At 40.1% G+C, this 21,947-nt stretch overlaps 1 long non-coding RNA gene across 1 annotated transcript in view; it reads right to left on the bottom strand.

Annotated features, from left to right (window-relative positions):
- LOC118148471 (uncharacterized) overlaps positions 1 to 21,947 on the bottom strand; it is a 117,449-nt gene that overhangs the window by 11,135 nt on the left and 84,367 nt on the right. The gene's annotated exons all lie outside the window — the stretch shown is intronic.

The raw sequence follows: 21,947 nt of genomic DNA, 5'->3' as shown, positions 1-21,947 counted from the left end.
TGAAATCGAAAAATCTATTTATGGGTGAAAAAAAAAACAGGCTGGGCGGAGTGACTCATGCCTGTAATCCAAGCACTTTGTGAGACTGAGGTGGGCAAATCACTTGAGGTCAGGAGTTGAAGACCAGCCTGACCAACATAGTAAAACCTGTATCTAATTTAAAAAAATTAGACATGATGGTGTGTGCCTGTAATCTTAACTATTCAGGAGGCTGACACAGGAGAATCACTTGAACCCAGTGAGTGGAAGCTGCAGTGAACTCAGATCATGCCACTGCACTCCAGTCTAGGTGACTGAGTGAGACTCTGTCTCAACAACAACAAAAAGTTGATATTCTTACTCTTCCCGGTTTCAAAACTTAACTACAAAGCCATGGTAATCAAAACACGGTGGTATTGGCATAAAAACAGATATATAGGTCAATGGAATAGAATAGGGATTTCATAAGTATATTATAATAAGTATATAATAATCATATATGTAATATACATAATATACTTATATAAGTATATTATAATCACTGCATGCATGATCCAGTAATTTTTGAAAGTGGTTCAAAGATTAGTTAATGAGGAAGGAACAGTCTTTTCAACAAATGGTGTTAGGAAAACTGAGTATGCACATGGAAAAGAAAAAAGTTTGGCCTTTACCTTGTGCTAAATGCAAAAATTAATTTAAAATAGACCAAAGACCAAATAATAAAAGCCAAAACTCGAAAATTCTTGTAAGTAAACATAGGGGAATAATTTCTTGACATTGGATTCGGCAAACCTGTCTTGAATATGACACCAAAAGCACAGACAACATTTTAAAGAAATATAAATTTGCCTGCATTAAAATTAAAAACCTTTGTGAATGAAAGAATACTATCCAAGGGAGAAGGCCACCAATAACGGAAGAGAAGACATTTGAAAATTATGTATCTTATAAGGGATTAACATCCAGAATATATAAAGAACACCTACAACTCAATAACAGCATAAAACAAGCCAACTTAAAAAGGGGCAAAGGACTTGAAATTATGCTCAGCATCCTTAATTATTGGGAAAGTGCAAATCAAAACTACAACAAGATATCACTTTACAGCCATTTGTATAATTATTACCAAAAAATCAGAAAATAAGAAGTATTGGTTGGGATAGGGAAAAATTGCAACCATTATGCACTGTTGGTGGAAGTGTAAAATCAGGAGGTATCTATGGAAAACAGTATGGTAATTCTTCAAAAAATTAAAAACAGAATTACCATATGATTCACCAATTTCCCTTGAAGAACTGAAGCAGGAAATTGAACTGATATTTGTACATTCATGTTCATGGCAGCAATATTTACAATAACCAAAAGGTGAAAGTAACCCAAGTGCTCATCCACAGATGAGTGGATAAACTAAATGTGTTATACACACATCATATTATTCGGCCTTGGAAAACGCAGGAAATTCTGGCATATGCTATAACATAAATGGAACTTCAGAACATTCTGCTAAGAAACATAAGCCAGCTACAAAAGGACAAACACTGTATGATTCCATTTATGTGAGTTACCTAGAGCAGTCAAATCACAAAAGCAGAAAGTGAAATGGTGGTCACGTAGGGCTGAGAGAACGGAGAATACAGAGCTATCATTTTATGCATTGGAGTTTCAGTCTGAGAAGATAAAAAAGTTCTAGAGTTGGATGATGGTGGTTTTTGCACCACAATGTAAAGGTAGTTAATACCACTGAACTGCGCACTTAAAAATAGTTAAGATGATAAATTTCATTATAGATATTTTACTACAACAAAAAGTCATAAGAATCAAACATGATTTTTCTCATAAAGTTGCCTGACCACCTCTTTTTTCTTTTTCCAGAAAAGAGAAACCATTGACTCTTATCTTGATATGAAGATTGTGAAGATTTTCTGACAATCAGTTGATCTTCTTTTTTTTTTATTTTTATTTTTTATTGCATTTTAGGTTTTGGGGTACATAAGCAGAACATGCAAGACAGTTGCATAGGTACACACATGGCAGTGTGTTTTGCTTCCTTTCTCCCCTTCACCCACATTTGGCATTTCTCCCCAGGCTATCCTTCCCCACCTCCCCCTCCCACTGGCTCTCCCCTTTTCCCCCCAATAGACCCCAGTGTTTAATACTCCCCTCCCTGTGTCCATGTGTTCTCATTTTTCATCACCCGCCTATGAGTGAGAATATGCTACTTTTAAAGCTTAAGTTAATTAGAATTCTCAAAAAAGAGTCTTATCATCTTTGTCCATTGCTTTAGATGCCACCTCCCTTTATGGTCCTTTAAATATGCACTAATATGAAAATGAGGCATAGCTCCTTCACATATTTTCATTGCTGGATTCAGAGTGTGAAGGTGGAGTAGATATAGTCAAACCTGCTCAGATTTGCACAACTACTTAAGGTCTGGGTTGATTGCAGACTTTGAATCCAGCCCTACTCAGTGAAATAAGGTAACAGAACAGCATGAGCTGCAGGGCAAGTGAGCTCACCTTGAATTTGTGACTGTGGCTGCTTTTCATCATGAATAGTGGTCACTGGTCCTTGCTCACATCAATCTAGGCCAATTCTCCCACACAGAAGAAAGTCAGCGTCAACACCCCAGCAGTTAAATCTGGTCCTGACAGCTGCTGCAAAGGCTGAACCGTCCAGGAGAGGTCCCATTACCTGCTGTGCAACTCCTCTGTTGAGCTGAGTCCAGCCAACAGGTGAGCAGGCACAGCGACTGGCTAGCTGCAGCCATGATGAGGCCAGGCAGTCCCAGGGCAGCAGTGAATTACCTGGGAGAGTGGTGGAGGACCAGCAGAAACTTCAGGAGCCTGGGACAAAACCTCACCTGCTCTTTATTCTGAAAACAGAGATGAGTTACTTAATCTCCTAATTTTTGTCTCCTCTGATGTAAAATGGGAAGAAGATTTGCCTGGCAGTTTTGTTTTCAGGATAAGATGTGACAATCTACCTCTCTTGTCTGGCCCCACAGTCAGTATCTGATAGAGTTCACTTTTTCCTCACTTTCATTGCTCTTATTTAATATGATGTTCCGAATAGAGCGATTTGATTCCTGCCTTGGTACTTCCATGTGCCTGGAATGTCCTCCCACTGCTTTGAAATCTACTATTAATCCTTCAATATGCAACTCAGATGTCATTTTCTTCCCTGTTACAAAGGCCACTGTCACCCTTCCTTTTATGGAGACATATGGTAGCAAGTGCCACATAGCTTTTCCTCTACTCCATTTCTGTGTCCTGGTCGTAATTCTATTTTTGGGCTCTCTCTATTCAATTATTGCTTCCTGTGCCTCTGTTCCCTGCACTATCATTGTTCTATCCTAAGGGGTCAGCAAACATTTTTTTGTATGGGGTCTGATCATAAATACTGTAGGCTTTGCAGGTCCGTGGTCTCTTTTGCAACTATGCAGTTGTGCTATTGTACTGCAGAAGCAACCATAGACAACTTATAAATGAATGAGTGTGGCTGTGTTTCCAATAAAACTGTACTGATAAAAATAGGCAAAGAGCCAGACTTACACACTGGCTATAATTTTCAGCTCCTGCCTTACCCCATCCAGGTGGCATGGAGCTTGGCATAACAAACATTAGAAAAACAGTATCTGTCCCAAATTCTGGGCTTGCCTTAGTCTGTTTTCACACTGCTGTAAAGAACTGCCTGAGACTGGGTAATTTATAAAGGAAAGAGGTTTAATTGTCAGCATGGCTTGGGAGGCCTCAGGAAACTTACAATCCTGGTGGAAGGTGAAGGGAAAGAAAAGCATCTTCTTCACAAGACAGCAGGAAGGAGAGTGAATGCAGGAGGAAAGACCAAACACTTACAAAACCATCAGATCTCATGAGAACTCACTGACTATCATAAGAACAGCATGGGGGACACCACCCCCATGCATCAATTATCTTTACCTGGTCTCTCCCTTGACACCTGGGGATTATGGGGATTATAATTCAAGATGAGATTTGGGTAGGGACACAAAGCCTAACCATATCAGGGCTCAAGCCCGGCCCAAAAATGTCCTCTTCCATGCAGGTGCTCCATTCTTGTCTGGGACAGGCCCTCTGGATGCACACACACAAAAATATCCAAGTGATCCATTGCATGTGCCTTTTGCTCCAGAGGCCCAAAAGGCAACAACATGTAATGATGTGAAAAGGGTGCTCCTCATAGGATCAGAAGGCCTGGGGTGAATTCCTACTTTGCGTACTTGTGCAGAATCTCACACTGGCCATATCACCCTTTTGAGCCATATCTGCCAAATGAGTCTCTTTATCTTTACAAAATATGTTGAGTGCCTCCAATAGAGACTGTAGTGAAGATGAAAATCATATCACATGTGATGTTGCTTTGTAGCCTGACTTGCTAGTCAAATGTATGATATAATCAATATCGTCATTATTATTATTTAGTCTCAGGCTGTAGCTTTCTTCCGCACTCCACACCCTGGGCTAGGAGGAGAGGTAGGCATTCGTTCATTTATTCATCCACTTACTTAATTACAAATTCAAGAATGGAAAGTTGTCAAATAAGGAATGAAACTACAGTAAAGGGACAGTACAGACTCAACATTCCAAGCACTTCTAATTGAGGTTTTGTTGTCTAGCTCTAGTTTTATGTGTTCTGGTAATTTGGCTGTTGAACAGGGGCCTAAGATACACCTAAGTGCTTGCCTGGATTTTTAGACTGTGAGAAGCAGTAATTCATAGGTTGTTATGAAGCCTCATTTAAAGGCTGGTTGGTGTGTCAGATATTGTTTCTATTCCACCAAAGTCTGTTCTCCCTTTCTCCATAAGTTACAGCCACATTACCTATCCCTTACAGGAAGATGTGGCCATGAGACTGAGTTATAGCTAGTGGAGTGTAAACAGAAGTAGAATGCAACATTCTAACTTGACTCTTAGGAAACCACACACACACACACACCCCCCAAAAAATCAAACAAACAGAACACCTCTCAAACACATTTCTTGCTTTTCCACTTCTCCAAGGCCTGAAAGGATATGGATGAGAGCAATCCTGGAAGCCACATGTGAACAGCAGCAGCCTGGGTCCCTTAATGACCTTATGGAGCAGAGGTGCCCCTGACTTGGAACCTTCACTTTGGATGGATGACTGAGCAAAATTTAAACTACTTGTTTGTATTGTGTTGTCAGCAACTAAATTTTAAATTGTTTATTGCAGTGTTTTCTTACTAAAAATGATATAGGTATATGTTTCTTTTTTATTTACCTCCTTAATGTCTTCCTTTCCATCTGTCTTCCTGCCTTCCTCTTCCTTGGTAAAATGCAAAAATCCATAACCCTCAAGATAAGAAATGCTTTGGTTGCAAAACTTTTCAAATTTTACAAAGTTAAGGTGATATACAAGGGCTGATCCCTGGTGAGGCTTGAGGCTTAATTCTTATGTAAGTTGGGAAGATTTACAAGTAAAATATTACAAATTTTTGAATACAAAATTATGCATGAAAGCCGTAAGCCTAAGCTTCATCAGCTTAATAATAGATACCTCACTGGTGGTGTAGCCACAGTGTACATAATCATGTAATATTGCTGGCATGTTCTGCTTGAACCTCCTAATCAAATTTACTGATATTTCTGCACAAAACATATAAACATTCTACTTGGGATCAGTAAAGAGTGAGCCAGGCAGGGCGACTCACACCTGTAATTTCAGTACTTTGGGAAGTCCAGGCGGGAGGATCAGTTGAGCTCAAGACCAGCCTGCCCAACGTGGTGAAACCCCATCTCTACTATAAAATACAAAAATTAGCTAGGTGTGGTGGTAAACACCTGTAATCCCAGCTACTTGGGAGGCTGAGGCAGGAGAATTGCTTGAACTTGGGAGGCAGAGGTTGCAGTGAGCTGAGATCATGCCACTGCACTCCAGCCTTGGCAGCAGAGCAAGATTCCACCTCAAAAAAATAAAGACTGTACATAGACTGTCGGTGATTTAGGTCATATTTTCCCTCTGAATTAAAGTCAGGTTTGGTCTTGCTGTCAAATGTATTTTTAAAAATACAGCTTTTGAAATGATTTGGATTTGGGAATTGTAAATACGGGAAAACTATATAGCAAATCATCTGTTCTTAGTAGACAATGTGAGGGGGGGAGGATATCATCTATATAATGTAAGCCCTTCCTTTAAAGTAGTCTACAACCTCATTAATAATTAGAACATGGGCCGGGCGCGGTGGCTCAAGCCTGTAATCCCAGCATTTTGGGAGGCCGAGGAAGGTGGATCACGAGGTCAAGAGATTGAGACCATCCTGGTCAACATGGTGAAACCCCGTCTCTACAAAAAATACAAAAATTAGCTGGGCATGGTGGCGCGTGCCTGTAATCCCAGCTTCTCAGAAGGCTGAGGCAGGAGAATTGCCTGAACCTAGGAGGCGGAGGTTGCGGTGAGCCAAGATCGCGCCATTGCACTCCAGCCTGGGTAACAAGAGCAAAACTCCGTCTCAATAATAATAATAACAATAATAATTCGAACATGAAGAAACTTAGATACAATGTGATTACCACCACAACTGTAGCTCACAAAGGGAATGAATGAAAAGTTTTGTGCTTTCATTCATTAAAGGGCAGAGAGCTTTAGAAACTCATCTAAGATTCAGGTCTCTCTGATCCCAAAATCCAAGCATGAACTACTGTTACTCTGTCCCTCCTTGAGACAGGTCATATGATAAAACTAACACAAAAAGCTGCAAACATAAAATCATGCCAAAATTGTGTACTGAAGTTTCTTCAAAGCTTCAGAATTATTTCCCCTGATTCTGCATTTGACCCACACACTTGACATCTTTTCCTACCCCATCTCTTCCTTTCCACAATGACATTATTCTACATTTTAAGTCAATAATAATAGAAAGACCATAAGATGCAACTAGTGTATGACTAGTTTTTGTGACCTTCAAAACATCTTTTAAGTTTTTAAATACTCCAATTTGGTAATTTTGCATAAAAATCTATATGTCAGGCATCGCTTAAGAAATTGAGAGATGTAACACCAGGCTTGCATTTTTCATGATACTAACTGGCAGCCCACCATATCTCAAGTTGGTTCCCTTGTTAAGCTTTCTCATAGCACCTTGTACTTTTCTTTACAGCATTTGACACAATTCATAATTCTACATTTATTTCTGTACATATATACTTGTTTTCCTGACTCAAAGGTAAACTTGATGTCTTATTTGTTTATACTGAATCCTCCGGGTCTAATGGAGAACCCAGTTTAAAGTAGGCAGGCAACAAATACTTGTTAAAGAAATAAGCATTTCTGAATTAATATAAGAAAGAAAGAGGACATGGGGGTGGCATATTTATTGGGTCCATTTTGCACCCTGTTACGATGATAATTCATTAAGCTATGCTCTTCAGTGTGGAGCTATCCGCAGCCTTTTTGAAGAGTTGATCCGTAATGGCTAAGAACAACTGCCATTTGGGTCCAAATGTTGTAAGTATAATGACTTCGTAGTGACATCTTTCTGCCACTTAATAACCCTAAACATTAAAGAAATTAGAATTGGCAGAGTCTGTGGAGCTATTTTTTTTTAACTTGCTGGGGTTTCCAAATGGTAGCTTTATGCTGCCACCTAGTATAATAATAAGGATTTATAGGTAATAAAACATAGGCCCCCAATAATAAGACTTGTCATGAACTGCATATGGGAAAACAGTCTCCAATTTATGCTGCCTGATGAGACAGTGATTGACCATAATCATATCTTGATTCCAGAGACTGGCTTTCTTCAGAGGACTATAAGGTCCTAGAGCATATGGTTTATGATCTTACTAACAGGCATCAACGCTGATAGTTGGAAACTATCATAGACACAACACACATAGATAGGAAACAACACACATAGATAGGAAAGGTCCCTCACTAAACCTTCCACAAAGCACTCAGCACATTAACCTTTCCCCGCTGTTTTGGGTCTTTGTTATTTGAGTGAATGCTTTAATCCAACAAATTTAGTGACTCCCAAGAGTCCAATACTGTGCACGCAGCTCCTCTCCTCTTTGTGGTGAAATAATCTCTACAGCTAATTTCACGTATATGTTTTCCAGTATTTTCTGATCCTCACAGATGGATAAATTTCTCCCAGTTCTCCTCCCCAGCGTTCCTATCACTTTGTCAATTCCTACGCCATGGACAGCATCATGTGAGAATCAGGTACCCCTGGCTCATTGCAGAGGCACAGGTTTTCACAGCAGATGGACATGGGTGTGTCCTATCTACCTCAATCACTGTGTGAATGGGTACACAAATTAATTCTTTTATTCTCAATTTTATCACCTTCAAAATCAGAAGTAATGTGACTTTCTTTACATCGTTGGGAAAATATGTAGGATATTATACATTAAGTACTTAAATACAGAGATGGTATTAGATAAATATTAAATTTCTTCCCTTCTAGAATGCAGAAGTCTGCGCTTTTATCTGTTCATCTCAGCAGAGTCCCTCATGAGTTGGGGAGATCAATAAAAACTACAAAAGCAAATAAGAGGGAAATACGGAATCATTAAATAATGTTGATCCTTTAATAGCAGCAGTAACTGAACAAATAGGAAATCTGGAAGTTCCCAAAACTAATCCAACAAAAAATAGGTTTCAGACATGAATGAATATTTCTTAACAAAAGGATCCCATAGTCAAGACAACCCCCATTGATAAGTTTTAATTTGAAGATTCACTACGAGGTCTCTAAAAAAAACACACACACAACCCAGTTGACTATTTGAGCTAAGTGTTTGTTTGACATTCCATTTCTTCCATCTTGAGAAAGCTCTTAATTTTCTTTTCTGTAGGTATCTCCTACTTCATAACAAATCCAAGTCCCTGGGGTTTACATGGTCCCAGGATTGACACAGGTCAATCCTAGTTGCAAACTGCCATGCAGAGTAGAACCTGAAAGCCTTCCCAGTCCATTGGGGCCATGCTGTGCTACATTGCTAAAAAGCAATGCTAAAAAGCACATGCTAAAAAGCAGATGCTCTTTTATTATCTTTAGAAGGTGTCCTTGACTTCCACCATGGCAATCTAAACATGCCACCACTATGGGTAGTAAGTGTAAGTGTGCCAGCAACTACTTACACAGGCAGTGAAGGGAAAGGAAGACTAGGTCTTATCTCATTGTCCACTCTGTCATGGTTACCCCATACCTGTGCACACGTGGACTCTATATTGGTCAATATTCTTGCAAGAAGTCACGTCCAGGAAAAAGCTTTAAAAAGGGCAAATTTCAGAGGAGGGGTCAGTGTTAAAGGGGCTGAGAGAAATTAGTGAAGCCTGTCGGCACCAACAACCACAAGAAGCTTTTGCCAGCCCAGAGCAGAGGAGCATGTGAGAGCCGTGGAAGCCATGTACCCAGCAAAGAAGCCATGTACCCAACACAGGAACACAGCTGCTGCCAGATCCATGTGGAGGTAGGGAGAGAACAAGGGAATAAACACTCCAACCTCCCTATATTCCCACTCTCCATCATCTGCTGGTAGCCCCATCGGTCAACTTTAATGAGGTATCAGGAGGCTAGGGATCTTGATGTTGCAGATCCTGGAGATGAGCTTGCCTGGAAACACTAAAGGGCAGAGAATGGATTTGGGGGACACCGAGCACAGTCAGCATAAGCTCCCAATGTGCAGCATTTGGTAGTATGGACTCATTCCCTTTCCTCCTCCCTATGCACTAGAATGCTGAAAGGAGAATGTTTGACTCAGTTATAAAGTGTATCTCAAGTGAGATTTCCTCTCTGATAAATTAGGTCTTCATGTTGAGCCCAGATCCCCCATTTGAGTATTCCCTTGTCCTTTCTAAGGTTGTGCTTGGTGGCTCTTGTGCAGATCTCAATCAATATAACCTCAGTCAATAAGATGGTTCATGACATTGAACCTTAAGCAGGAAGACATCAAAGTGCTAGGTTCTCCAAAAGGCCCTTTGGTCCTGCTACAAATTTGACAGCCACCACCTTTGCAAAGTTTAGATTCCTTTAAGCAATATTTACATGAGGAAAAGAAGCTATTTTAAAAGCTAAAACAAAAACTAAACAGAAAAACCCTGTTACATCCTATTGCAAATTTTCTACCCAAGTAATCTTAGTTAGAATAAAGATATTTGCAAAAGTAACTTCCTGGCTGGAGGTAATTAGCTGAGGGAAATTTTAAATGGCACTTCCACAGAGAAAACACAGAAAAACAAAAAATAAGACAACAACAAGAATATATGTCTGTTTGAATTTTATCTAGACATAGATATAAATTGACAGATATCTATGTTATTATAATTTTTGCTATATTATTTCATTATCATCATAAGCCTGGTAAACTAAATTAAAATAACAATGAGAAAATCAAGTTTTACCTATTGGCAAAAGTGATATTTAAGACATTATTTAACTGGCATGGCATAGAGAAAGTTCCTGGGAGCTTGCTCCCCCAGGTATTTATCCTGTAGTTGCTAGACCCTGGGGCTGCTAGAGGGCCCAGGATAGTCTGGCCAAGTCCTGACTTGGTCAAGTAATAAACATTTAAAGAGTTTCTTACTGACCAGTTGCAGTGGCTCATGCCTGTAATCCCAGCACTTTAGGAGGCAGAGCAGGCAGATCGCGAGGTCAGGAGTTCGAGACCAGCCTGGCCAATATGGTGAAACTCCGTTTTTACTAAAAATACAAAAATTAGCCAGTGGTGGCATGCACCTGTAGTCCCAGTGACTTGAGGGGCTGAGGCAGAAGAATCACTTGAACCTGGGAGGCAGAGGTTGCAGTGAGCTGAGATCATGTCACTGCACTCCAGATTAAGCTTCTTACCAATGGTACAAATGTATTTTAATTTTTCAGGAACCTATATAATGTGTATAGGTGAACTGCAACTGAGTAACAACCCTGCTTATTAAATATCGCTCAGTCCTCTGCTGATGGGGTGTTGGGGAAAGTGCACACTCCAACATTTCTGGTGGCAACTGAATTCTCAGAGTCTCTTGGAAAACAAGTGTGTCATGTAAAAGAAATCTGTTAAATATGCTTTGTATTATTTAATACTTAGGCACTTTCCTGCCCTACCCCTTACCCTTACTCCCCCCTATTCCAGAGAATCAGTGATAAAAATAATTCTTTTAGATCAATATGCATGGAAATTAACAGAACATAGAATTCTTCAATGCTTGGAATTTATCCCATGGAAGTATTAATAAAAAAGAATATATTGATACTTAAGGATAGATATACTGATCAACTGATTGTCATGTTATATGAAATAAAACATTTTTTAAAAAGGAACCAAAATCAAAGACATGGCTGAGCTATCTCAGGAATAACATCAAAAGCAGGAGCAGCTGAAATAAAGCAGAATCTGCCCCTTTCTGCAGCAATGGTTTTAACAGCGTCTTTTAAAGCTCCAACTGCACCATGATGAGCCACGTTTCACAGAGCACTTTGACGACACGGTCTTGGTGTTTCTCAGCCAGCATCTCCTGAGATCCACAAATGGGTAATTATTGGCTTGTTTTCCCTTACTGGAGCTCTCAAGATCGTGTGTAATATTCTGCTAAAAGCAAACCTCATGTGGCCCACAGAAGATCCTTCGGTCCTGTTACTGCCTCAGTCAAGCAAAAAGGTACAGGGAGGCTCAGTGTTCTGTTGCTGAATTTGTGGGAGAATCACAGTCAATGAGGGTTGGGTGGGTGATTTCAGAGCAGAGAAATAAGAAATGAAAACACAGTTCCACAGTCAGCTGTCCACCTCTTGGTGGCCTCGTTGCACACATCCTCCAGTTTTCATTCACGGTCTTGGAAATTATTTGTTATCCCCAGATGGATCTTAGGGGCTCAGAAACGTCATCTGTAATCATGAGAATTTTAGGACAATGAGAACAGGAGATACTCTCTCCAGTATCATTTCCATCCTTTTGGCCCCAGCCTCCTATTATTCAAACCTGTCAAGCCACATGAGGGTGGATAATGGGATACCGGATATCTAGACCAGACAAATAGGCAGAGCACCGTCGAGAATCATATTCTAGCTGTTCCAGGATTTGAGCCTTGGATGGGGATCAGAAATAAGCATGAAGGCTTTCACAGTGAAATTTATCAAAATTATGCAACGTCTGGTTTAAATTTTTCTAAATATTCTAATAAGAAGTAAAAAATGAACATTGATCTCTGGGTGGTTTTCGTTTTCTCACATGTAAAATGGATAATAATAGTTCATTTCTCACTGGAGGGTTTTGAGAGTGAATAAGACAGTACTAATCCATCTCAAATCATTTGTTGAATGAGGCAGTGGATACACAGACAGACAAGTAAAGCAAGATAAATAAATATAGATACATAGCTACAGAGACTGACAGCTACTTGTTGATAGTGAGTATTAAAACCTGAGCTCAATGTTCATCATTCACTGGATCTTCAATATGTTTGTTGAGTATATTGATTATTAGAACAAAGCTTTGTTTTTTGTGTGTGAACTTTGAACCTGTAAATGTTACTGCTTCACATTTAATCACTTTTTAAAAATTAGGATAAAAGCTGTATTTCAAAAAGATGGATTTCCACTGGTCAATTCCACTTGTAGATTATTAAACAATTATCCACTGGAGTTACAGAAACAAGTGTCTTCTGCCTGCATGGAAAGCATACACTTCCACAGGGCAGACACACATCTTTGAGTATGGAGTCCATGGGGAAATGTAGATGCATCAGTCTTCTTGGAGTGAAGAGTTTCTATGGATGATGTGTGAGGTGTATGTAAGGAATGTTTAATGTGCAAACTGGTCTATGCAATTATAAATTGTATCTTACAAAATCACTCTATCTTGGTCATTTGTGAATACAACCTGGTTTGAATGAATCTAGTTATCTACTTCTGATAATAATGACATTAATGATGATGGTGATTGCTAGCACTGTATGTACACAGTTCTGTCTGAGTGATTTGTGTCTATTAACTCATTTAATATCTTCAGTGTTTAATAAGGTGTGGTGGTTCACACCTGTAATGCCAGCACTTTGGGAGTGGGAGACTGAGGTGGGCGGATCACAAGATCAGGAGTTTGAGACCAGCCTGGCCAATACGGTGAAACCACATCTCTATCAAAAATACAAAAGTAAGCTGGGCATGGTGGGGGCCACCTGTAGTCTCAGCTACTTGGGAGGCTAAGGCAGAAGAATTGCTTGGACCCAGGAGGCAGAGGTTGCAGTGAGCTGAGATCCCACCGTTGCACTCCAACCTGGGCAACAGAGTGAGACTCCGTCTGGAAAAAAAAAAGAGTCTTCTATGTTAGGCCCTATTAACATACACATTTTCCTGATGAACCCACTGAGACACAGAAAGATGATGAATTTAATGATATCACACATCTTATAAATGGCAGAGTCAGGGTGGGAATCCAACAATCTGAATCCAGAATGTATGCTCTTGGCCACTAAAAATCACTTTTATTTAATAGCATAGGAAATGGAGGCCTAGGCAAAAACATGATTAATAGTCCAGAGTCAAGGTTCAGCATTACCTTTTGATTTCATTAGTACAAACCCACTAAACGCTTAGCAAATGGGCAAGGTACTGTCTATGGTTCTAATATTTGTGTCCTCCAAAATGTGTGTTGAAACTTAAACCCCAATGTGACAGTATTGAAAGGTGAGGCCTTTAAAAGGTGATTAGATCAGAAGGGTTATGCCATCAAAAATGGATCAATCCTAATTAATAGGCTAACAGATTATCATGGAAAGGGAACTGGTGATTTCATAAGAGAAGGAGAGAGTCAGGAGAGACCTTGGCATGTTGGAAAAACTTAGAGAAAAAGAGGCAGGTGGACTTGACTCTCCTGTGACTGCTTTAGTTGCCTCCTCTCTCTGGCTGATAACGGTCAATACTTAGATGATGACATCTCACTGTCCCTTGACCTCGCAGACCCAATGACCACTCTATGTTGGTTTTCAGCATTTTTTTGTGTTGATGTGATACTCACTTTTCCAACAATGGGATAAGAAGGCAAAAATCGAGCAGGCAACTCTTGGAACTGTCTCTTTCCCCCTTTGTGCTCAGTCTGTTCTCTCTTAGATAGCACATTAATACACTCAGCCCCCTTGCAACTGGATACGCTGCCCTTCCTTGGGACTCAGTCCCAACCAGTTAGAAAACTCTTAACAGATTCAGCCCCTTGACCTGAGACTTTTCAGCCTCCATAACTGTAAGAAATAAATTTGTTTTCTTTATAAATAACACAGTTCAGGTAGTCTTTTATAAACAGGAGAAAATGGACTAAGACAGTACTAGAGACACAACAGAGAGCAAGCTGGGTAAAGTCCAATCTTTGTCTTCAGACAGAGGAAAAATGAGTCAGGACACAGGGCAACAGGAGTGGGTGCTGGCAGTAAAGTGTGGTGGAGGCTGTGCTGCTGGAGGACAAGGAACTAAGGCAGCTCAAGACACCAGGGTGAGAGCTGAAGGATGACTGAGCTGGACCAGTGAGTGCTCTGGAGCTTGACACTCAAGCCCGCTGCACAAAGGAAAATATCAACCTCACCATAGCCTTAGAAGGTCAGAATGGTCTGGCCTCTGCCTGCCCCAGAGTCATATCTTTGCCACGTTTTCCTCTCCTTTCTAGAGTCAAGCCCACCTGACCTTTTTTTTTTCAAAGTTTATTGAACAGGCCAAGGTCTTTTCTGACTCATGCCTCCTTTACATAGGCTCTTGCTTCTACCTAAAACACTCTCTTTCTCCAAAGCTGATTCGATTTCCTCCCTCAGGGCTTGCTTCCATGGCTTCTCCAGGAGGCTGTGCTGAACCACTCTTTGAGTAGTTTCCACTAATGATCCCAATTCGTGATTGTTAGGAGTTGAGAATATTGCCCAGAAAATTTGGACATCAAAGACCTAACTCCCAGCACCTCAGAATGTAACCTTATTTAGAGAGAGAGCCTTTACAGAGGTAATTAAGTTAAAATGAGGTTCTAGGAGTGAGGTCATGGATTAGAGGTGAGCCCTATTCCAGTATGACTGGTGTCCTTATAAGACAGGGAAATTTGGACACAGGCGCACACACAGGGAGAACACCACGTGAATATGAAGGCAGAAACTGGGGTGATGCTTCTACAAGTCAAGGAAAGCCAAAGATGGTCAGCTAAACACTGGAAGCTACGAGAACATTTCGGACTCAACCTTGGCAATACCTTGGTTTCAACTGTTATTCTCTAGAACTGTTGAGATGATAAGTATCTGTTATTTAAATCACTCAGTGTGTGGTTCTTTGCTACAGAAGTCCTGGCAAACTAATATAGTGATTGACAGTTTATGGGTCTACCATAAGCTCCATGAAGTCAGGGAGTATGTGGGTCAGTCATTTGTGCCCTTAACGGGACTGGTTACAGTAGGTACCCAAGGAACTCTTGCCATTAACTAATTTTCCTCTCCTCTCCCCTCTTCTCTTCCGTGTCCCTTCCTTCTCCCCTCTCCTCTTCCATGCCCCTTGATTGTGAAATAATTTCTGGATGAAGCAATCTGTAAGTTTTCAGAACTTGATCATAGCTTGAGACAAGTCAAGAAACAGCTGAGACCAACTGGCAGATCAGATGTCAAGGAGACTCCCCCCGCCCCACCGACAGACACCCCACCAAGAGACCCTTGTCTAATTTCCGGGTGGTCTTAGGCATAGCCTGTTTTCTAAAGATGGGTCACAAAGACCTTATAGAGAAGCAGAGACCCACAGGGCAAGTAAAAAGCGTGTGATTCAGGGATGCTGCTCAAGCCTGATTTAGAATCCTGGCTCTTTCTAACTGTGTGCCCTGAGACATTTTTTTACCGCCAATTCCTACTAATCTATAAATCAGAAATGCTGTGTTAATCTGCTTTGTACATTTAACAATATTCTGTGAGTCTTTTTGCTGTGACAACAAATGCTGATTTAACATTTCCTTCTTAATATTTGTAATATATCTAGATATATAGTATATGTATATATTTATACATATACATTCACACAGTAATTTATATAGCCAACAGTCATTATTATACATTAAGATATCTTCCAGATTTTGCTATTATAATAGTTCATGTGATAAAGTCTCCTATATAGTTATTTTATGAACTTATCCAATTATTTTCTTAGGCTCTATTATAATTACTTTTTTTTTTTAAGGTGAAGTCTCACTCTGTCACCCAGCCTGGAATGCAGTGGTGACATCTAAGCTTACTGCAACCTCCACCTTCTTGGTTCAAGCAATTCTCCTGCCTCAGCCTCCCTAGTAGCTGGGATTACAGACATCCACCACCATGCCCAGCTAATTTTTGTATTTTTAGTAGAGGTGAGGTTTCACCATATTGGCCAGGCTGTTCTTGAACTCCTGACCTTGTGATCTGTTTGCCTCGGCATCCAAAGTGCTGGGATTATAGGCATGAGCCACCACACCCAGCCTAATTATTTCTTTAGGATCAATTTCTACAGAATAAATTAAGGTCTACAAAAATGCAAATTTTAATATATCTTCTACATATTGCCAACTTGCTTCCCAGAAAAGTTGGATTCACTCTCCTCCCAGCAATATATAAAAAGTACCTGCTTTCCCACACCAAATATTGTCACTCTTTCATGCATTACCAGCTTAGCAACATTGAACATTTCTCATCTTCATAAGCCACCCCTGCTATCGCCTCCCACATCTTGCTTTGCTGCTGACTCCTCTAGTGCACTACAGCCACATGTTCACTGTGCTCTGGTCCATGTCTAGGAAAGAGCTTCACCCAGGCTCTCTTAACTCCCAGAATCCTGTTGGATTCGGTGCAAAGGTGACCCCTACAGAGAATCAGAGGGTCAGCAAGAGATGCCTTGTCTCTCCTCTATCAGGCCAAGCCAAGGTTTTGCCATTGGCTGTACTTGTCTGCTCAGGCCACAGTGCTTGTCTAAGGCTCCTCTTTCAGAGCCAGGTTCTGGTAACACCACCCTTTCCATTCCCCTTGAGACCTCGCCTGGGAAAGAATCTGCTGTTGTTGGTCTCCCGGTGCTTCCCATCCTGTGCATTTCTTAACCCCGCCCTCATCTCTCCAAACAGTCCCCTCACTAATCTTTCTTCGGTTACTACTTTAGGTACACCATATGTCTCCAGCTGGTTCTATTGCTGTTGTAACCATTTTTGATTTGGGCATTTGCCAGTTGTACATATTTGAAAGATACATGTTTTAATTATTCTTTCTTTGTAATATATTGTTGCCAGTATTTTCCCTAGTCTATTTTTCAAATACATTTTTTACGTTGCTTAAAAAAAGAAATTTTAAAAAATCAATATGAGGCAAAGGGAAGTCTAATTTAGCAAAAAGTCTGAATTCTAGCTTTATATTTTAAAGGTTACATAATTTAGAGTAAACACAGTTATGGAAAATAGAAAAGTGAGTTAAGAAATCTTTCTGAAACAGAAAGCCAGACATCATTCGATAAACAGAAATCATGATATTAAGTAAAACTTTTGCTGTAAACCAAGTTTCTTTAAGTGGTTCAAAGTATTTGTTTCCTCTTAGGTAGGTTCAATTTTCTCTCTCAAAGTTGTGTTTATACCCAGCACTCTGGGAGGCTAAAGCAGGCAGTTGACAAGATCAGGAGATCGAGACCATCCCGGCCAACATGATGAAACTCCATCTCTACTAAAAATAAAACAAAACAAAAATTAGCTGGGCATGGTGACACATGTCTGTAGTCCCAGGTACTTGGGAGGCTAAGGCAGGAGAATAGCTGGAACCAGGGAGTCAGAGGTTGCAGTGAACCAAGATTGTGCCACTATACTCCAGTCTGGCAAGAGAGTGAGATGCTGTCTCGAAAAAAAAGAAAAAAGTTGTGTTTATATTACTCATTAAGTGAGACCTTTAGTCATGATTTCAAATTCAACTAACATTTCATCCAGTATTTATCATGAGCCAGATACTTTTGTATGCCTAACTTAGTATGCGAATTCTGTAGGATGGTATTCTCACCTCCATTTTAAGGTGAGCTCAAAGTTCATAGACGTTGAATAACATACTCAGAGCTACACAGATAAAGAATAAACAAACTCCTCAGCAGGAGATATTTTTAACCTAAACCTCTTGTCTTTGAATCAGTGCTCTTGTCACAGTATCAAATACTTACCAAACAGAATACATTTCAACAGAAGTCATGAATATTTTACAAAAATCAAATTTAGTCTATGTGAAATGATGCTTCTGCAATATTCACATTCAGTTTGTAAGTGGTAAAAGATACTTGGTAAGAAATAAGGACCAAATATAGTTTAATGGAGAAAATTCTCCAAAATTAATGAGTTATAAGCACCATGGTTAAGTGAAATAAACATTTTAAAAAACCCTTGATACATAAAAATAAATACTACAAAAATATACTAAGAAGCAGGTGGTAAAGGATGCCCACACTGACATCAGCTAAAACTGAGATCTCCAAATGGACATAAAAACTTTTAGTGGGTACTGCTTGCCATGGATTACTTCGAATGGAAGGTATGCGGAGCATCAGAGAATCTATTGATTTTGGGTGAACTAACAAGAGTTAGTGGACCAGAGACCAAATTGCTATTTTTCTCATTTTGAAAATAATAAACTGTACAATAATAGAAGTGTTATCACAAGTGCATTATCAAAAACTCATGGGTGAGCCTCATCTGAAGCAGAGTTGGTAAAACACATGGCATTTATGGAAATTCCTCCCCTTCAGTGCTCATAACTACAGACTTTAGCTGCTTCCATGTGATACAAGCAACTTGCCAATAAATAACAAAAAGATAAACCAATCTGCTCACATCATTATGAGCAACAGCATCCAAACAACAGCCATTGAGAGAGGGAAGTCTCTTGTGGCAACATCTGGAGTAGAGAGGATGGGGTAGCATTTAGCTCAACACTTCCAAATAATTTATTTGTGGAGAAAGACAATGTTCACCAAGCATGGCAGCATTCACGGATGCATAATATACTCTGGAATCCAATTCTGGCAAGATGGCATCTTTATGATAGCAACATCTCTTTCTCAACTCCCATCCTGCGTTTACTGACACCACCTCTATGAACTTGGTGTAAGTAGACACAGGATGCCTAGTGAGGATGAACAAGACCTTGCAACATGCAGAAATCTTGACGGAAAATGCTGCTGAAGGATTTCTGCTCCCCCAAGTTAGGTGAGAGCCTGGAGACCAATGGAGAGAGTCCTGGGTTGAAGAGTGGAGCATGGCAGAACTTGAAGGAGTATGACTTGCAGAGATCTTGAACCTCCAAAAGTTTCCAGAGCTGGAAAATGCGTTTCTGGGAAGATCTGTTGACTTTCTTGTTCTCAGAGAAGCTTTGTAGCATCTGGACAGGTAGACACAGTGCTCCTTTTAGCTGAGTACTGAAATCCTTTTTGTCATATTTGGAGCTCAAAACTGATACTGATACCTGAACCTAAACTCCATTGAATGGGTAGTGGGAAATTACAATCCACTCAAGAGAGATCTAATAGTTAGAACAGGAAACACATGCCACCTGCTAGCAAAACAATGCTAGAGAAGGCAGGCAACTTAAACAAACAAAATGATGATCTTTAAGAGTACATTACAGCATCAGAAAAGATTCCAGATAACTAGATACAGTCAATTCTCATTATTGGTGGTTGTTTTATAAAGACTCTGTAAGTCATGAATACTGAATCATTGCTCTTAGAGGTCATACAACCTTCAGTTTCTGTGAGCCTCTGGTCACAACAATCTTATCAACCAATCAACACATAATCTTATTCTATGTGTGTTTCTCTAAAAAAAAACCTGATTTAGTATACATTGTGGATTCATTAATATATTAGTCCATTCCCACACTGCTATACAGAACTAGCTGAGACTGCAAGGTTTATGAAGAAAAGAGGTTTAATTAACTCACAGTTCTGTATGGCTGGGGAGTTCTCAGGAAACTTGCAATCATGGCAGAAGGTGAAGGGGAAGCAAGGCACATCTTTCCAAGGAAGAGCAAGAAAGAGAGAGAGCGAGGGGGGAAGCACCACACACTTTTAAACCATCAGATCTCAGGAGAGGTCACTCACTAGCATGAGAACAGGATGGGGAAATTGACCCTCTTGATCCAATCACCTTTCACCAGGTCCCTCCCTCAACATTGGGAATTAAAATTCCACGTGAGATTTTGGTGGGGACACAGAGCCAAACCCTATCAATTAATGTGTCTAGACAACAGCACAGCTCATGCCTGAACAAAGCTTATCTAACACATACATTTTTTTCCTAAGGCATATCGCAGCCTTGTTGTGCTTAGGAACACTAGACTTCTGCACTAGGCTTGGGGATATTTTAAATAGCAGAACTGCCCAAAAAGGCACAATAATGCAAAAAATTTGGCACTAAGTAGACCATGAAAAGTATGTTTGTTTATGGTACAAGTATAAGGTGGTGTTGTTTGGCCTCAGCTGGGAATGTGCACATTCCCCCAAACTTTGCCACTTTGAGGATGCCCATGTATGACAGTGAAAGCTCCATGGGTACTTGTTTTAAAGTTAAAAATATATCTTAGTTAGTAGACAAATTTGCCAACACAGAATCCATGAATAATGAGACTCAACCGTATGTAATAATGCTTTTAAACTAAAACCTTTGATAGTTGAAGGAGAAGGTGGTCATTGTTAGAACCTGGAAGACCAAGTAGAAGAAAAATCTCAATCCAGGAGGAAAGATCAAGAAATGGATCTGTGAGGAGAAAGGCAAGAGATGAGGAGAATAGGTGGGGTGTGTTTAATTTACAATACTCGTACTTACAGGTGAACAAGAAGACAGTGGGTGAGGAAAGAATGTTAATAAAGTTAACACACTTTAAAGTATACTGAGTTAAGAAAGGTCTGAGTCAGAATCCCAAAAGCCTCACCCAATCCTAGACAAGACTGATATTAGAAAATATACACACACCACACCAAAGTCTAACAGTGTTCTTCACTCTTGAATCTCAGGGATAAGGAGAAAACATTTCCAGCTTCTGTGCAGAAAAAAGCAGAAAGTGTCAAAGGTAAAAAGGAGACAGTGGTATTTTGAGACTTCTAAGAGAATAAATATTGATTCAAGAATTCTATGTTAAATCACAATAACATGTATTTGTTGATATGAAAGAAAGATCATCTGCCAGCCTGGGCAACATGGAAAGACCTTGTCTCTACAGAAAATGCAAAAAATCAGCCAGGTGTGGCGGTGTGCACCTGTAGTCTCAGCTACTTAGAAGGCTGAGGTGGTAGGATAATCTGAGCCCAGGAGGTTGAGATTATAGTGACCCATGATCACACCACTGCACTCCAGCCTGGGTGACAGAGGGAGACCCTGTCTCAAAAGGAAGGGAGGGAAGGAGGGAGGGAGGGAGGGAGGAAGGAAAGAAGGAAGGAAGGAAGGAAAGAAGGAAGGAAGGAAGGAAGGAAGGAAGGAAGGAAGGAAGGAAGGAAGGAAGGAAGGAAGGGAGGGAGGGGAGGGAAGGGAGGGAAGGAAAGGATGGAAGAGAAAGAAGGAGAGAAGAAATGAAAGAAAGAAAGGGAGGGAGGGAGAGAGAAGAGAAGGAAGGGAAGGGAAGGAAAGAGAAGAGAGGAGAAGAGAAGAGAGGGAGAGAGGGAGGGAGAGAGGGGAAAGAAAGAAAAGAGAAAGAAAGAAGAAAGAAAGAAAGAAAGAAAGAAAGAAAGAAAGAAAGAAAGAAAGAAAGAGGAAAGAAAGAGGGAAAATCTGCAAGGATTTGGAAAAAATATCACCTACATCTCACCTGAAGAAAATGTTGACGTTCAAACACCAAATGTTGTTTGTTGTTAAACATTTGTTAAGAAATCTCTAGAGGAGGGAAGACAGAGTGTTTTATAATAATGGGAAGCGAATCAAGACAGATGTAGGGATACAGATCAAGAGTCTTGGAACACATAGAGGACATACCAAAAAAGAATTCCTGAAATAGAAGTCACATGCTACAAA

This window comes from Callithrix jacchus, chromosome 16, assembly GCF_049354715.1.
Source record: "Callithrix jacchus isolate 240 chromosome 16, calJac240_pri, whole genome shotgun sequence".
NCBI classification, from domain to species: Eukaryota; Metazoa; Chordata; class Mammalia; order Primates; family Cebidae; genus Callithrix; species Callithrix jacchus.
The sequence above is the reverse complement of the archived record's forward strand: the minus strand, read 5'-3'. Positions and strand labels throughout refer to the sequence as shown.